General features: G+C 33.0%; 1 non-coding gene across 1 annotated transcript; it reads right to left on the bottom strand.

Annotated features, from left to right (window-relative positions):
- Nucleotides 1-8,248: 8,248 nt before the first annotated feature.
- LOC133833222 (small nucleolar RNA R71) lies at nt 8,249-8,354 on the bottom strand. The gene has a single exon (XR_009892616.1). It is a non-coding gene; the product is annotated as a small nucleolar RNA R71 (small nucleolar RNA).
- Nucleotides 8,355-12,290: the final 3,936 nt, after the last annotated feature.

Here is a 12,290-nt window from a genome sequence, read left to right as displayed (position 1 = left end):
CGGTGCAAAGCGAGACATAGAGGTCTCAAGTGAACATCGCAAAGGTGTGTGTGTTATCACCGATTTGTTATCATGAAAAGATGGTTCAATGCCTAGTGCAACCAAAATTTCGACAAATTTTGTGATAATTACACTATGGAAAAGTTCAAGTTGAAAAACACTTTGCTTTATGGACTAATGCATTGACTCCTATAAGAGAGAGTTCTTATTTAATCAAGTGGGGGATATGTTATATTTTAAAATATAATGATTGATTAAATAAGTGTTACAATAGATAACTATTTAATCTAGTGGGGGAATGCTATATTATTTTATAATATAATGTAATATTATATTATATTATAATATAATGCTTTAGATTAAATAAACGTGACAAAGAGTGTATCATATTGTAACATATAATAGAGAGTGGCAATATTTAGATATATGAGATATATCCAAATAATGTAACATATTTGGTGTTACGAATTTGTAACTTCCAAATATTACCCTTTATTGTGTAAATTTTATGTTACACAATATTGTAGAGTCCAAGAACTTTACTTAGCTAAGATAGATAGTAGTATGATAGTATTTATAGCATTATCTTTGTTACTTTGGATTTTTGGTTCAGACCGGGAGTTATTTGGACACTCATAGTAGTACTTATAGATTTTCTAAGTTTAACCTATAGTTTAAGAATATTAAGTATAACCTAAGATTTGATTAATGTGACTGATATTAAGGATTATATTATTATATTATAAGGTTTAGACATCAACCAATAGGATTTTAAGCACATGTTTTGAATGGTAATTAAGGATTAAGATTTTTGAGGATTAAATATAATAAGGAGTAAAGTTTGAATGTTATAGGGTCAGTCAGCAGCTTTGAGTACGTTGAGGGCTTAGTCAAGGCTGTTTACTCCATTCAAACTTAGCTAAAAATGTGTAATTTCGTGTTTAAATATTCAGCGTGTGCCGATATATCGCAGCTATAGGGGGCGATATGTCGCAGCACGTAGATACGGAAAACACGAAACGATGCACGGTCGCCTCGGGCATACTGGCCCAGGCGATATATCGCCTACAGGGGGCGATATATCGCCTCCTTCAGCATGGATTCAAACTCTTTTGAATTCATTTCCTTTCAGCCATTCAAACTCCTTCAACAGTCCAGCATCTTGTGAACGAGTCTTCAGCCTCTGCTGAACGATTATTCAAATGATTTTCACCTAAAAAGCCATTATTTTTATTCAAGTAAAATCAAGATATTTTCATTCCCAAACTCTATAAATAGGACCTAGTACCCAGCCATTATTCACCATTTGCTCTAAGTTCAGAGGCTGCTAGTGTTAAGTGAGTGAGAGAGTGTAAACACTTGGTTTGGGAAAAAAAACTATAAGCTTAAACATCATAAGCTTATCAAACACTTGGGAAGTAAGTGAGTGTTATAGTATTTCGGTGGATGTTAGATTGATCTTGCAATCTTTGAGGTAAACCCAAAACTCTAGTCCTTTCTGTATTCTATGTTATTTCTTTTCTCAAAACCTTCTACTCAGTCCCCTAACCTTATTCTTATTTTGGTTAGGGAATCCAAGCTCTTAAGCATATAAGTTGGTAAGTATGTTTTTATGGTTTAGTCTTTCATTTCATCTCCTCTCTTTAGACTCACTCTTTCTTATGGTTTTAGGAGTGTTCCAAAAGTCCCAACTCAGTCCATAATCCCGGTAACTTTGGTAAGGAAAATAGGCTAGAATCAACATGTTATGTGCTTATGTTATCTATATGATTTATGTTATTAAAAGTGTTATGATATGTATATGTGTATGTTTGTAGGCTTGGGCATATGACCCATATGACTAACAAGACCCCAAATGGGTTATGGGCATATGACCTACTTAGCTAGTAGGACCCCACTAATCCCATGGGCATATGCTTGTTTAGTCTATGGGACCCCAAGTAATAATGGCCATTATAATAAGTGTATTATGTGTTATGATATGTCTTTACGTTATTATGACATTATGTTTATGTTTATGACTATGTGTTAGATTTTCCTTGCTGGGCATTAGGCTCATTCCTTTCTGTTTATGTGCAGGAAATAAGCTTTAGAGGCGGAAAGATTCGTGACGCTTAGAGGATGTGTATCGATGGTGAATGGAGTCAAGGAGCCGAGCGTTATTCGATTCGAGGATGTAGTCATGTTTATGTTTTTATGGTTTTAAATGTATTTTCCGCATTTTCTATGTAAATCTTTTTAGTTTTTAAGTTATTTTTGTTTTAAAGACAATGGGTACCCATATCCTACTTATTTTATGAAAGTAACCTTTGTTTCCATAAGTTTTCAATATAATTATGGTATTTCCGCAAAAATGTAAGTTTTATGTATAGATTCGTTAATGGTCCAAGTAGTCTAGATTAGTGGGTCGGTACAAATATTGAGATGAATTTTATAAAGCCATATGTGAAATGGCTGTTAGAGATATGATTTTAACCCCAATAATGTGTTTTGGGAGTTACAAAATCATTTGGGAGGGTTTGGAACCGTTGGGAAAAACAACACATTTTTAAGTGCTGAAAATGGTCAGTGGCCGCGGTCACTGAATGTTGGTGGCTGCGGTCACAAGCCGAAATTGACCATTTTTTCAGTTTTTTCAATCTTTGTTGAACGGCTCAAAAAACCCAAATAACTCCCCAATTTCATTTTTAATTCCATATTAATCCAATTAAACATTGGTAACAGCCATGAGGGTTGGTGGAATTTGAAATTCAAATGGTGTCTCTAAACTCTATAAATAGGAGCATATAGCTCACTTGATAGACACAACATTTCTATCCATTAGTGCACTTGGCTAGAAACACCTTGAGGCTTGATAATTCCATAAAGCATTTCCAATAACTGAGAGAGATCCCTTAGTGCTTAAGTTAAAGGAAAATAAGCTTTTGGACAAAGGTTTTAAACCTTGTTCAAGTTGGTGATCCCCAACCCTCTTCACTTAGGTTGTGTAAGTGAGAGTTTACTTGTATTTCTGTTCTTCATTTTATTCTATTTTTTTTCTTCTTATTCTCTTGTTCTATTTACTTGTATATTTTGTTTAAGAGTTGTAATATTTTCTTTTGGTCCAAACACTTTATTTTACTTGTAATCTTTTGCTTAGAGTTGTATTCTCACTATTCTCTTCTTCTTCATCATCTTCTTCCTTTTCTTTGTTTATTTGTAATTTTCAGTTATAGATTTGTAACCTTATTTAATAAATCTATATTTATTTGTAATATTATTGCATAGAGTTGTAATATTCTTACCTATTTCCATTGAGGCAATCTAATTTTTCCTAATAGATTGTCCTCCTCTCTCTTCCTTCTTTTCTCCACCACCTCGGGAGTGTCTTTGTCGGATGGCGCCGGAAGAGGTTCAAGGGTGGACTCTAGGATGTAGGCGATCTTGAGAGTGGTCAAGAGGAATATCACCTTGTCTTGCCACCTAGTGAAATTGGATCCATCAAACCTATCAAACCTCACTAGGTATTGGTTCATGATCTTGATGATCTCACCTTCCATTGAAACAAATAAGGAATAAGCTTTTGAATGTTAGATATATATATATATATTTCCTCAATGAAAAATAGTAAGACCTTAAAAATCTAAGCAAAATAATACAAAGATAAAGTGATTGATTAAATAAGTTACAACTCGATTGCAAAAAATACATGTAAATATAAAAAGATGTAGAAGAAGAGAGTAATAGATTATACAACTCTGTAACAAAAGGATACAAGTAAACTAAAGGATGAAGAACAAAAGATATAGATGGAAGTGCAACTCTATAGAAAAAAGATACAACTAAATATAAAAGAAGAAATAAGATGATGAACCAAAAGAAGTAAAAGAATAAGATAAAAGCAAGAAAAAGAATAGAAACAACTCTTTCACTCACATCACCAAAGTGAAGAGCATTGGGGATCACCAACTTGAACAAAGTTTACAACCTTTGTCTAAAAGCTTATTTCCACCTATCTCAAACACTAAGGGAACTCTCGCAATTGGAAATAGCTCTCTGGAATAAACAATCCTCTAGGTGAATTTCTAGCCAAGTGCTCTAGTGGATAGAAATTGGTGTGTCTTACAAGTGAGCAATATGCTCCTATTTATAGAGTTTTGAGACACCCTTAAAATTTGAAATACCACCTACCCCTATGATTGTTACCAATGTTTAATTGGATGTTTATGAAATAAAAATGAGCTTTGAGAGTTACATGAGTTGTTAGAACCATTCAAAATGGAAAAATGAAATTGGGTTTGGCTGTCAGCTCCTTTGGCCACGGCCAGAGCTGTTCCTGGCCGCGGCCGTGAGTCTTTGTTCCCCAGGTCGTGACCAGGAACACTGTTTGCCGCAGCCACAACCCAATTTAAACACATTATTTTTGTGCAATTTTTCAAACGACTCTATACTCTTCCCACATGATTTCGTAACCTCCAAACACATTATGGGGTTTAAAATCATGTCTCCAATAGCCATATCTCTTATGGCTTTGAAAAATTCAAATCAAAATGTGTAACATCAAATCTACACATCATTGGGTAATATTTAGGGGTTACAAACTTGTAACTGAATTTGTAACTCTAAATATGTTACATATTTGAATATTCACATATATCCAACTATTGTCTCTTTTATATGTTACAATATGTGACACTTATTGTCACATTATTTAATCTAAAGATCATATTATAAAATAATATAACATTCTCTATGTCCTTCGTTTCTATATATGTTTCAATTAAATTTCTTTTCTTCAAATTTTTATTCAATATTTATTGGTGTCTTTTACATAAGTTCAGCCACTTTTCTTATGTAATTTAGGCTATTGATTTAATTTAGGATATTTGATATATTGTATGCTTTTTACTGCATTCTTCCATTGGTATTTTATCGTTCTAAAGTATTTAATATGATAGATTTTGAAATTAGAAGTTAGTGTAAATTTAATTAAGAACATGTTTTAAGGTCAGCGTTATTATATATATTTTTCAACTATAATTAATGGTGTAGAATTACAACTACGTTTTGAATTAATATCAATGTTAGAAGAGGATTTACAATATTGCATCTCTACCTTATCAAGCTCTTTATCTGATCAATATTTTCCTTCTATCATTTTATTATATTTAACTCTTTTATACTCATTTCTATTTTTATCTTCAACTTTACTAATCTAATCTTTAGTTGTGTTTTGTGTCTTCGTGGATACGATATTGCTCGATTACTACCGCGACCACTTAAGAGCTTATTGGGCGATATCAATTTAACTAATGGTGTATAATTGCAATTGCATTTTGAATTAATATCAATGTTAGAATTAGATTTACAGTACTGCATCTCTACCTTATCAAAATCTTTATTTGATCAATCTTTTTAATCTATCATTTTATTATTATTTTTAACTCTTTTCTAATCTTTTCTGTTTTTATCTTTAACTTTACTAATATAATCATTAGTTGTGCTTTGCCTCTATATGGATACGACATAGCCCGATTTCTACCGCGACCGCCTAGAAGTTTATTTGACGATGTAATATCTACTGTTACTATTAAGGGTATTATGGTAAATTGTATGATATTATGTGTTTAATTATGTGAATTATAATATGCATGATTTATGGTGTACATTAAATTATATTTTTTGTCAAGCAATCCACATGCATTAGTTTCTTCAAGCGTTAAGGGCCAAAGTTTAATAGAAATTGTGTACTAGGGCCAAAGTAGAATTATGGGTTTTATGATAGAAAGTGTAATTATCAAAAATTGAAGCTATTAGTTTTGGATGGAAATTACAATAAGGGTCTTAAGTGATAATTAAAGATTAATTTGAGATTGGGGATAGAAAGTGCAGTTGGTTTTTTATACGAATTAAGTTAAATAAATAAATTTTTGTTAGATTTAGGGTTGAGGTAAACTGGGTTATTAATTGTGTTATACATAACTATAGGTTGTTTTCAGGTTTAGAATTGAATTTATATTAGTTATTGAGGCTAGAAACATGCTAGGACTGAGTTGATAGTGGTTCAAGGTCAAATTTTATGATTTAGGTTCGATTTTCAGGTATAGAAATCGCAACTGTGATCTCTGAAAGTAGAGACCTAGCATGACCATGCCCAGCCTTGGCGCGACCGCGCTACTTAGCTGGATTGGCCAGGCACTCTGTGAGCGCGACCGCGCCCAGGCACTGGCGTGACCGAACCAGCTGCCCAGAATGTGATTTTGGGGATGTTTTTATGTAGCTTTAGATATACGTTGGTAATTGTCGGGACCATATGCAAAGAGGTTTTAAAGACTTTCTTAAGTATTGTGGTGATGAATTAGTTTTAAAAGAAGAATTTTAGTGGGTTTAATTATGGTTTTGGCTTGGTTGAGAGTTTTAAAGCCTTAATGTTATATGTTATGTTTAGGCTCATTGATGATACTTGAAGAAACACGTTAGGGTGTGTGGATCGCAGTTGCATTTGAGGTAAGAAGAGTGGACACTTGCATGCAGGGTGTACGCTTGATGTACTCTATGGTAGAAGTTGTTTTATGTGATATGTTTATGTTAATGCATGATTGTACTAGTGAATGTTTATGTCTATTAAGCATATATGAACTTATAGTTACATGTTGTGTATGTGTATGTGATAATTGTTTGACATGCTTACGTTTCAAATGCATGTCTATGTTACGAAAAATGCATGCTTATGATATATTGAAAATGCATTCTTACATTATAAGATCTTTGTCCAACTTAACTTGGACTACGTTTTCTTTTCATGAGTTATGATTTATGTTATATTATTGTTATCATTATTGTTATTGAATTAAGTTCACGATTAAGGTTATGGGATTGTGTCCTACATAGCTCTTCTTGTTAGGCTTGGCTCATGGGTACTCTGTGCTGCAAGTAAAGGTAAAGAGGTGGTTGCAACACAATAAGTTGGAGAGCGTAGCAGATGGCGTACATATCAAGGTTTTAACGATCATAGAGGATCGGGCCTACATTAGGAATTTACTAAGTATTTCCTTTAAAATGATGTTTTAGTTTTATGGATTGGATTTTTAAGTTGTTTATTTTATTTTATATTATTTATGAAAACTACAAAACTCCAGAGTTTCAATCTTTTTAACGTTGAGTGGTGTTTATGAACGATTTTATAAATTATTTTTTTATTATAAACCTTATTTATGGTAATTGTCAAATTAACGCTTCAAGAAATTAGGGCGTTACAGGCGATATCAATTTTTGGCGTCATTGCCAGGGTGGTAATTATACTATTAAAGGGTAGCATTGTTGAATTAATTTAATTTAATTTAATTTTATTTTTACATTGCCTTAGTAATTTTAATTTTGTTACATTTTTGTTCCTTTTGTTTATTATTTTTCAGTTTTTTTTTTCTTTTCTTACTTCTAGGTGTAGAATTTTGTTCTATATTTTTTTCTGAAAAAAAGAGAGCATAAATTAAAAAAAAAAGTATTGAGAACATTTGTGTAATTTGAGAATTGGTCAAAAACCAAACTTGTTCTGTCTAAGAAAGATTTTTTGTTAAATAAGATCTGTGTACAGTTGCCCTCCAACATTTTTTTAAAAATCTCGGGGAATTCTAGGAAAGTTTTGGGCCTGAAGTGGTACCTTGGCAACCTTCCCAATTGGTTTAGGAACATTTTTGGTGTATACTTATTACACCATTACACATTTGCGCTTTTAATACTTAAAAAAAAGTGAATGACACGAAGTAAAGACACATTAAGGACATTTGTGAGACAACAAGTAGAAGCTTTAGAAAACTTTCCTAGCTCGTCATTCTCTTCCATTCACTCTCATTCACCAATTTCATTGAGACTCTCTAAACCACCCACGATGGCTCAACAAGATGAAGTCCAACCAAGAACGCTACAAGATTATCTACATCCTAGGCGTACGTCCACACCTTCTTGCATCATGTATCCCACAAATATGCCAAACTTCCATTTCAAACCCGGAATGATTCAACTTTTACAAACCTTCCATGGATTGGAAAATGAGAGTCTGTATGTGCACATTCATGATTTCGAAGAGGTGGTGGCCACATCCAAAAACCAAGCTAACGTCACAAACATTGTGAGATTGAATTTCTTTCCTTTCTCTCTCAAAGACAAAGCTAAACAATGGTTGTATTCTTTAAGGCCTAGATCTATTGGAACATGGGACGAAATGACATCTGCTTTCTTTGCCAAATATTTTCCACACCATAAGACTAACAACCTTAAAAGAAAAATCTCTACCTTTACCCAAAAAGAACATGAAACTCTTTACGAATCATGGAAAAGGTTCAAAGATATGCTCAATCAATGTCCAACCACAAATATGAAAGTTGGCGCCTGGTTAGCTACTTCTATGAAGGCCTCACATATCAAGAGAGAAAATTCATGGAGATGGTATGCAATTGCAAGGTCCTCCAAAAATATCTCGAGGAAGCTTTTGAGTATCAATAATATCGCTGATAAATCCCACACATGGAATGGACCAAGTGCTACTGAAAGCACGAGTAGGTCTCGACAACCTGGAGTTTACCAACTAAGGGAAGATGATAGCATTAAAGCCCAAGTTAAACCTCTAACTAAACAAGTTGAGGCTTTTACAACCAAAGAAGGTAGAAAAATCCACATCATTTCCAAGGCTGAGTTACGAGAGCCATGTTTTGTTTGCGGTGGAATTGAACATCAATCACTAGATTGTCCTAGTTTTAGCAAAATGAAAGGAGTATAGGGGGAGCAATGTAATTATTTATACAGTAAGCCCTTGTAATGACCCAACTACTCTAGACTTTTGGACCATTAACGAAAACTATACATACTAATCCTTAATAAAACTTACAAGTGAAAATACCATAACTTTATTAAGAAACTTGTAAAAATAAGAGTTAAACTTACATAAAATTTTAGTTAGGATATGGGATCCCATTGTTTTAAAATCAAAACATGACATAATTAAAAATAAAAAGGGATTACATAATAAGTGCGGAAAAATACATGTAAAAGACCATAAAACAAAACTACATCCTCGAATCGTAACGCTCGGCTCTCGAATCCATTCGACCTCAATACACATTCTCCAAGCATCCAAGAACCTTTCCCGCCACTAAGACTATTTTCCTGCACATATAAACAAAAAGAAATGAGCCTAATGCCCAGCAAGGAAAATCTAACACATAGTTCATATACATAATTTTCGTAAGAAACATAAAAACATAACATAACACTTATATCATACACATACTATAATGGCCATTATTACTTGGGGTCCCATAGACTAAACAAGTCATATGCCCATTAGATTAGTGGGGTCCTACTAGCTAAGCAGGTCATATGCCCATAATCCATTTGGGGCTTGTTAGTCATATGGGTCATATGCCCAAGCCTACATACATACATAACATAACACATTTCATAACATAAAAACATAAGATAACATATAAAACATATAACATATAGGTTCTATCCTATTTTCCTTACCAAAAATACCGGGATATGAGGACAGAGTTGGGACTTTGGAACACTCCTAAAAACCATTTGTAACAAAGTGAGTATATTGAAGAAAAGAAATGAAAGAGATGAAGGAACTATACTTTTTAAAATATACTTACCAAAACCTTTTGCTCAAGAACTTAGATTTCCTAACCAAAATAAGAATAAGGTTAGAATAAGTAGAAGACTATGAGAACTTTTAAAGAAAAAGTACAGAAACGAACTAGAGTTTGGGTTACCTTGAAGACTTATAAGACCGATCTAAACCTTGAACCAAAATGCTATAAAATCTTACTTCCCAAGTGTTTGATAAACTTATAATGATCAAGCTTACGATTCCCAACCCAAGTGTTTACACTCTCACACTCACCTAGCAACTTGCAGCCTCTGAACTTAGAGTAAAAGATGAATAATGGATGGGTACTAGGTCCTATTTATAGAGTTTAGGAATGAAAGGATCTTAATTTAACTTGAATAAAAATAATGGCTTTTTAAGTGAAAATCATTTGAATTATCGTTCAGCAGAGGCTGAAGACTTGTTCAGAAAGGTGCTGGACTTATCAAGAGGTTGAAGGTTTGAATGGGAAACGATTTTGAAAACATTCAAAATATGCTAAAGGAGGCGATATATCGCCCCCTGTAGGCGATATCTCGCCTGGGCCAGTATGCCCGAGGCAAACGTGCATCGTTTCGGGTTTTTCGTATCCTCGTACTGCGATATATCGCCCCCTATAACTGCGATATATCAGCATACACTGATTATTTAAACACGAAATTACACATTTTTAGCTTAATTTGAATTGAGTAAACAGCCTTGACTAAGCCCTCAAACGTTTTCAAAGCTGCCGACTGACCTTAGAGCATTCAAACTTTACCTTTAATAAATTTAAATCTCAAAATACTTAATCATTAATAAAACGTGCTTAAAATCCTATTGGTTCTTATCTAAACCTTATAGTATAATAAATATTATCCTCAATATCAGTCATATTAATCAAACCTTAGGTTAAAATTAATATTCTTAAACTATAGGTTAAACTTAGAAAATCTACAAGTACTATGAGTGTCCAAATAAATCCCGGTCTGAACCAAAAATCCACAGTCAAAAAGATAATACTATCACTACTATAATACTACTATCTAACTAGCTAAGTAAAGTTCTTGGACTCTACAGCCCTATACTCCATACTCAAACACTTACAATCCTGGTTGGTGTAACCACCCAAATTTCAATTGGAAGGATTCCAACCAAGCATCTGGATGTCATAGAGACCCGAACCGCAAATACAATCATCATCAATGAATTTTGCACCGTAGAATAATACATTCTCAAGGAACTCTCTTGAAAACACTATGCACATGTTTATAAAGGCACAACATAAGACGAACTAGAAAGTGGTAGAGGAAATCAAAGACATGAAAAGCGAAATTACAAAGTTAAATAGCACTTTGGCCATTCAAGAGTGAGGTAAGTTCCCATCTCAGGCTCAATCCAATTGAAAGGGACAACACATGGCTCAAACCTCTAATCTTGAGCATTCAAATCTCAAAGAGGTCAATGTCATTTCTACTCGTAGTGGTCAAAATTTTGATAAGATAAGCACTTCCACTTCCAATACTCAAAATCAAGACCACATATGTGGTGCTACAATTGGTCGATCGTTGAATCAAGAAGCCTAGGGAAATAGTTGAAGACATCTTAATCAAAGTTGGGGAATTCTATTACCCCACTGACTTTCTAATTTTGGACACTTTCTTTTTGGTTAATACTGAGTTAAAAATTCTCATCATTCTTGGTAGACATTTCCTTGCTATAGCTAATGCCCTCATCAATTGTAGGAATGGTCTTATTAAAATTGTCATTTGGGAGTATGACTACGGAGGTTAACATTTTTCACATTTCAAAACAACCACCAAACGAAGAAGATGATTGTTATCATATTGATATGATAGACACGCTTGCTGAGGAGGAAGTTCTTATGAAAGATGATTATGATTATTTAGATTATCTCATCCATGATTCTGATGTTGAAAAAATACTTTATACAACTATGGTATATTTTTGTTTTATTTGTTCTATTTGTGTTCTCTTTTCCATTTAGTTCCCTTTTCTGTTAGTATTTCTTTTGTTATTTTTTTTTTTTTCTATTTTCTATATTTAAGAGAATCATTATCACATCACTCAGCTACATGGTCATTGCATGCTATCCAGATGTTCTCTTTCTCTGTTCTTTTTACATTGGTTATATTTTTAGACATTGAGGACAATTTCTGATTTTGGTTAGGGGTGGTGAGCATATTCATGTGTGTTTGTTTTTGTCATATTAATATTTTCATGGTCAATTTTTTCAAAAATTTCTTATTTATTATTGGAAAATTTTATTTTTGAGTCAATTTTTGCTATCTATATTACTAAGAAAATTTCTAGAGTTATATAATGCACATACCAAACTTTGTGGTAAGATGAATGTTATCATGTATTTGCTTAGAGATTTGTCATGTTTAAGTATTCATTCTTTACTTTGAGTTGTGAGACTTAAGAATTTTTTTTCATTGAATCTTAGAAAAAGTTATAATTAGTTGGACAAGGTATTGTGGGTATGAATGGATGAAGTCTTGGGAATAATAATTTTTCTATAGACAAATTTATTAGAGAGCCTTTTTGTTATTTTTCTTCATAAAAAAAAAAAAGAAAAATAATGAAAGAATGAAAAGAAATGAAAGAACACAAGAGCAATAGCTCTATCATTTTCAATTACATTGTCTCTTGTGTCCAA

This window comes from Humulus lupulus, chromosome 4, assembly GCF_963169125.1.
Source record: "Humulus lupulus chromosome 4, drHumLupu1.1, whole genome shotgun sequence".
NCBI lineage: Eukaryota > Viridiplantae > Streptophyta > Magnoliopsida > Rosales > Cannabaceae > Humulus > Humulus lupulus.
The sequence above is the reverse complement of the archived record's forward strand: the minus strand, read 5'-3'. Positions and strand labels throughout refer to the sequence as shown.